The sequence below is a fragment of the Dipodomys merriami genome, unplaced genomic scaffold (assembly GCF_024711535.1).
Source record: "Dipodomys merriami isolate MVZ:Mamm:240054 unplaced genomic scaffold, mDipMer1.0.p SCAF_698, whole genome shotgun sequence".
Classification (NCBI taxonomy): domain Eukaryota; kingdom Metazoa; phylum Chordata; class Mammalia; order Rodentia; family Heteromyidae; genus Dipodomys; species Dipodomys merriami.
In genome coordinates, this window is record NW_027206288.1 from 41,875 (window position 1) to 47,988 (window position 6,114).

Genomic DNA, 6,114 nt, shown 5'->3' on the forward strand with positions numbered 1-6,114 from the left:
CTAACTCTTGCCAAACCCTCCACTTTTTTTTACAATAGATCATTTCTTAGTTCATACAAGGAATTTAAGCAAATATAAGAGGATCAACATAATACCCTGTATTCTATCTGACCACAGTGGAATCAAACTAGTTCTCAATAACAAGACATAAAATAGAAAAATCTTAAACACATGAAAATTAAACTGCACTAAGTTGAAGAACACATGGGTCACAGAAGAAGTTAAAGAAGAAATTAAAAAGTTCCTATAATTCAGTGAAAATGAAGAAACATCACAAAGAATCCTATGGGACCCAGCGAAAGCAGTCCTGAGGGGCAAATGTATTGCTCTCAGTGCACATATCAAGAAAACAGAGACCAAGTAAACAATCTTATGATACAAGTAAAACTGCTACAGAAATAGGAAAAAATTGAACCTAAATTTGCTAGACAGAGATGACCAAAATAAGAGCTGAAATTAATGAGATAGAGACTGAGAAAATTATAAATAAAATTAATTAAACAAAAAACTGTTTTTAAGAAAAAATCAATAAAACTGACAGACCACTGGCAAGAGTAACTAACAAAATAAGAGAGGAGACCCACATCAATATTACCAGAGATACCACAGAAAAAATTACAACAAACATCCAAGACATCCAAACAATCATAAGGACTGTATAATAATCATAAGTGACTCTACTCACAAAGGAAGAAAAACCTAGCAGAGATGGATGAATGTCTACAGAAATACAAATTGCTATCCCTCCTTTCCTTTTTGGTCCTGCTTCTCCACCATGTATGGTGGGGGCAGCAGTTAGATAAATAAACTTCTTTTCCTGCCTTAATAATGTGTAGTATTCTCTTCATAGGATATCGAATGAAACCTACCTATTTAATATTCCTTACATATGATGCTGTGACTCAGATGGGGTTTTTGAGTTGGAAATGTTAGAATTTCCTAAACACCCCTTTTCTGTGAACTAAACTGCCTTGAGACATCACACGTGATTTTTCACCAATACCATTGCTGGCCTTCATATCCACATCCACACCACTTCTTTTCTCTGGCAAGTGAAACTACTCTCTACAGCTCTCTGTTGCTCAATCTCTGTTCAGATGTGGCGCCATGCCAGAGAGTTCCTATGGTCTTTAGCGAAAAGGCTGGTCACCTCCGAACCCGAGGATACTTGGTTATGGGTTCTTGGCGATTTCTCTCTAGAGTGTTCTAAGGGAAGTAGGGACAACGCTTCTGCCTGGTCAGCTCTCCTTCACTCAACAGACTGACTCTACTCCAAAATTAATGGGGTGCTACAAGTCATGCCCGAGCCATGAAACCCCTCTGAAATGCCTGCTGTCCTCCCTGGATAGACAGAGCACCTAATTTTTGTATGCTATTCTCAGATTTAGACAATTTTTACCTCTGCAATGGTAAATAGTCAGAAGTCTGTTCACTTTCAGGATTTCTTTGCTCTCTGCTAATCATGTCCAACTTTCTATATCTCTCCCTTTCTTTTCTACTACTATTTGTATTGTGCCATGAAGTGTGCAACATGGGCTGGGTCCAGGGGAACCATTCTAGGTTCCCTCTAAAAGGCTAGCCAAATTAGGCTTGATTTTTTGTTCAGGCTTTCTTTGCATTTTTTTAGAAATTTGCCATCTTGAGTTTGCCATCTTGGCCAAATGGTGGGTTAAGGATTTGGCCCCCTCCAATCCTTACACTTCCAAAAAACTTACTTCTCCTCCATCCATCTATGCAAATGTGCCTTGCTAACAAGTTGCTCTTTTCACAGAGTCTGGTAACAGAGGCCCACCATCTGATGTGCTTTGTTAGCAAAGATGTCTAAACATTGTTGTTTAAAATTTTAGGATTTGACTTTTGCCTCTTTTGTATTGTGTTGTTTAGTTTAGTACTGAATACATGATGCTAAAATATTGGGCATATCTGAGCTAATATTCTCCCATCTAACAAGTTTTGTCATTGCCGAATATTTGGTCAATTCTTGATAAAGACCAAGTAAGGTCTACTTATTCTATTTGATCTCCTTGTTGCTTTAATTGGAAATAACAAAGGGTTTTTGTGACAAAAGTTGCAATTCAAATCCAGCCCGGGCTGAAAAATCCCTAACACTCCATCTCCCAACTAACCTGCAAAGAGCCAGGGTGGAAGCTTGGCTCAAGCCTCTTAACTCTAACCAGCGAACACTGCAAGTGTTCAGGGATTGTGCCCAGGAATTGAGTTCAAACCTCCTTGAATACCAACTGGTACAAACCATCCCACCAATGACACTTAGAATCAGCCTGTCTGCAGAACAAAGGAACATGAAAAAGAGTAAGAGGAAATGACACAAATCAGCCACTTTGTGCCTGCCCTTTCAAAGTTAACCAGAGCCGGGAGGCCAATAGAAGTAAGACTGCCCATCTAATGTCCATACCAGTCTAACTTTCAACTGGACAGGAATTTATGTTCTTGCCTTTGTCACTTGACTTCTTCTCGACCCAGTCACCAGATGTCAGAAGTAGATAGGGATATTTCCAGCAACATTTTCAGCCCCAAGTCTTTCCTCTTGCCATTTATTTGCTCTCAAGTATTTTTTTCAGTCCCTCAATGCCTCATGAGACTTCATACTTCATCCAAGAGACTTGCCTCCTCCAGACTTCATCTAAGTACTCATTGTCCAAGTGACAGCTGTTGCCTGCTGCCTTTTCTCACATGGGATCTCATTTTAGCCTTTTATTCCTACTGTTCATACCCCTTGCAAACAGGAAATAGCCAGAGAGAATCTTCACCCTTTTTCATAATTATCAAAAGGCTGGAATGTAAGGTCTGAACAGGAACACCTCCCTCCTTCTTGGCTAAGTTTCTGCCCAATATCTGTTACATAGGTAACTAGCAGATCTGGAATCAGCCACCTTCCCCTCCTGCTAGGTCACATCCTGAGCCATCTCTGGTCACAAACCTCCCATCTGACCTTAGGAGGGTCTCAGACCCTGAGGTCACATTGAGATCCAGTGTGGCCACACCTTTCCCCCACCAGGTCACACTACTTCCTTTCCCTAGCCTAGATAAGTCCTGGCCCAGAGGTGGGTCTCCCCCTTCCTTTTAAGCTGTGCTTCTTCACCATACATGGTGTGGGCAGCAGTTCAGTAATTAAACTCTTTTTCTGCCTGAGAAAAAAGAAATACAAATTGCCCAAACATAACCAAGAAGAAAGAAATCAATTAAACATGTCAATTACCTACAATGGGATAGTAGAAGTAAACAGAAATTTTCCAACAAGAAAAGCCCAGGACCTGATGGATTCTCTACAGAATTCTGTATGGCCTTTAATGGGAACTAATACCCACATTTCTCAAGCTCTTCAGAGAAATAGAAACAAGGGAGTAATCCCAAACTCATTCTATGAAGCCAATATCACTTTCATCCACAAACCAGGCAAGACCCAACAAAAAAACTACACACCAATCTGTTTTATTAAGACAGATACAAAGCTCCTCCATAAAATTGCAGCCAACAGAATCCAGAAACATTTTAAAAAATCATACCTTATGACCAAGTGGGCTTTATCCTAGAGATGCAGGGATGGTTTAACATATGTAAGTCAATAAATCTAATCCATCACCTCAACAGATCCAAGGTCAAGAACCATATGATTATCTCCATTGATGCAGAAAAGGCTTTTGATAAAATTCAGCACTCAATTATATTAAAATCTATGGAAAAAAATAAGAATAGAAGTAACATTACATAAGATAATAAAAGTCTTACATGACACATCAAAGGCCATTATTATACTTAATGGGGAAAAACTACAACCAATTCCCCTAAAAACAGGAACAAGACAAGGATGCCCATTCTATCCACGCTTCTTAAATATAGTTCTGGAATTCTTAGCCAGAGCAATAATGCAAGAAAAAGACATTAAAAGGATCCACATAGGACAGGAAGAAGATAAACTATCTCTTTATTCAGATGGCATTATTTTATAAATTACCAATCCCTAAAGCTCCATCCCCAAACTCTTAGAGCTTATAAACCAATTTGGCACAGTATCAGGATACAACATTAACCCACAAAAATCAGTCACCTTTCTGTATAGTAACCATGTACAAATAGAAAGGGAAATCAAGGGATGAACCACATTCACATTACCCTCAAAAAAAAAAGTTTCTAGGAATTAACCTAACCAAAGTTATAGAGGGTCTGTTTCATGAAAACTATAAAAGCCTACCAAAAGGAATCATAGAGATTACCAGGAAATGGGAAGAAATGGGAAAAAATATTTACCTGTAATATAATAGACAAGTGTCTAATATCCATTATATTATAATATCCATTATATTATATAAGGTGAAGTCAAGAAACTAACCCTTCACAAACCTAACAAACCAATCTTGAAATGGTCAAGGAAGCTAAAGAGAGACTTCTCAGAAGAAGAGATAAAAACGGCAAAGAAACACATGAGGCAATGTTCATCATCCCTGGCTGTAAGGGAAATGCAAATAAAAACAACTCTGAGATACCACCTTACCCAGTCAAAATGGCCCACATCCTAAATTCAGCCAATAACAAATGCTGGAAGGGATACAAAGGAAGAAACATTACTGCATTGCTAGTGGGAATGTATACTAATACTATCAATTTGGAAAGCAGTCTGGAGGTACTTTTGAAAGCTAAATATCGACCTGTCCTATGAACCCATACCTCTTCTAGGCATCTACTCTGAACAACAGGAACCAGTATATATAGACATAAACACCTCTATGATTATTACAGCACTATTCACAATAGCCAAGATTTGGAAACAACCCAAATAAGACACAACTGATAAATGGATCCAAAAAAGGTGGAACCTATACACAATGGAATACATGTAGCCATTAGAAAGGAAAAAATGATGGTATTTGCAGGGAAATGGATGGAGATAGACCAAATTATTTGAGTGAGGTAAGCGAAGAACAATGAGACAAACGGCATAGGGTCTATCTGATACGTGGATGCTAAAGCCAAAATGCAAGAAGGTATGACAAAGTAAACAGGACTAGAGAATAAAAGGACAGCCACTCATTTTGTTGTCTCACCATTAATGACTCCATGTTCTTGACTATGTATACGGTGAAATACGCATGCAACGGAGGGAAGCCAGGAGGAGGAACACAATAAGTGGGAAATGGAACAACATAAAACAAAGGGGCCCATCAGCTGGACATAGAAGAAAAATAACTGAGTAACCCAAATACAGTGATGGGAAGAGATGAATGAGAGGGAAAGTGGGCAAGAGGGAATAGCCTACATTAAGCAAAAGCAAAAAAAATGTAAATATCACCTTGGGTGGGAAAAATAATTTGGATTGTAAAAGCTCATGGAATTAACAAACTTTGACCATGATAACAATAATTTGCCTTGTCAAGGGTAAGAAGTTTTTGTGACTTTAACTAAGTATCACAATTCCACAATACTGTGAAATATGTGAAATATATGTAATCACATATCTCAATTTTTACAAAAATGTGTGTGAAGGGAAGGGTTAGAGGGATGGGTGACAATGTTGTCAGATACCTTGTATTTGTGTACTGTTTTGTAGAATGGGAACTTCTTTGTACAACTATTTAAAGATAATAATCATAATAAGTGTTTTAAAAATAAACATTAGGATGAAAATAAAATTTCAAATATAAAATAAGAAATTAAATCCAGTTGAAGGAAAATTCTTTGGGGAGAATAGTTTAGTTTATTCTATAGCAAGTCTCACTTCAGATAGAAATTAAAAAACTAGACCCCAGGTAAATGAAATAAACTAAGAAATGGAGTTGAAATAAGAAAATAAGAAACTCAGCCCCCTCTTTCTTTCCTGGACAGCTGGTGTGGGTAAAAATGCATCATGCTCCTGAATTAGAACCGAAGTGGCAAGGACCTTACTTGGTGGTGATAACATCACTGTCGCCTATTAAATTAGCACGAAAACAGCATTGGATCCATCAGTCTCAAGTGGAATAAGCAGTGGACCAATATACAGAGAAGGCTGCAAGATGGAATGTTAAGGATAAGACTTACTAAGTGTTAATTATTGCTGACTAGTGTATTTCTATAACTTACTTGTTTTCTATTAAATTCACCTTTTAGGCCTGTTCATTG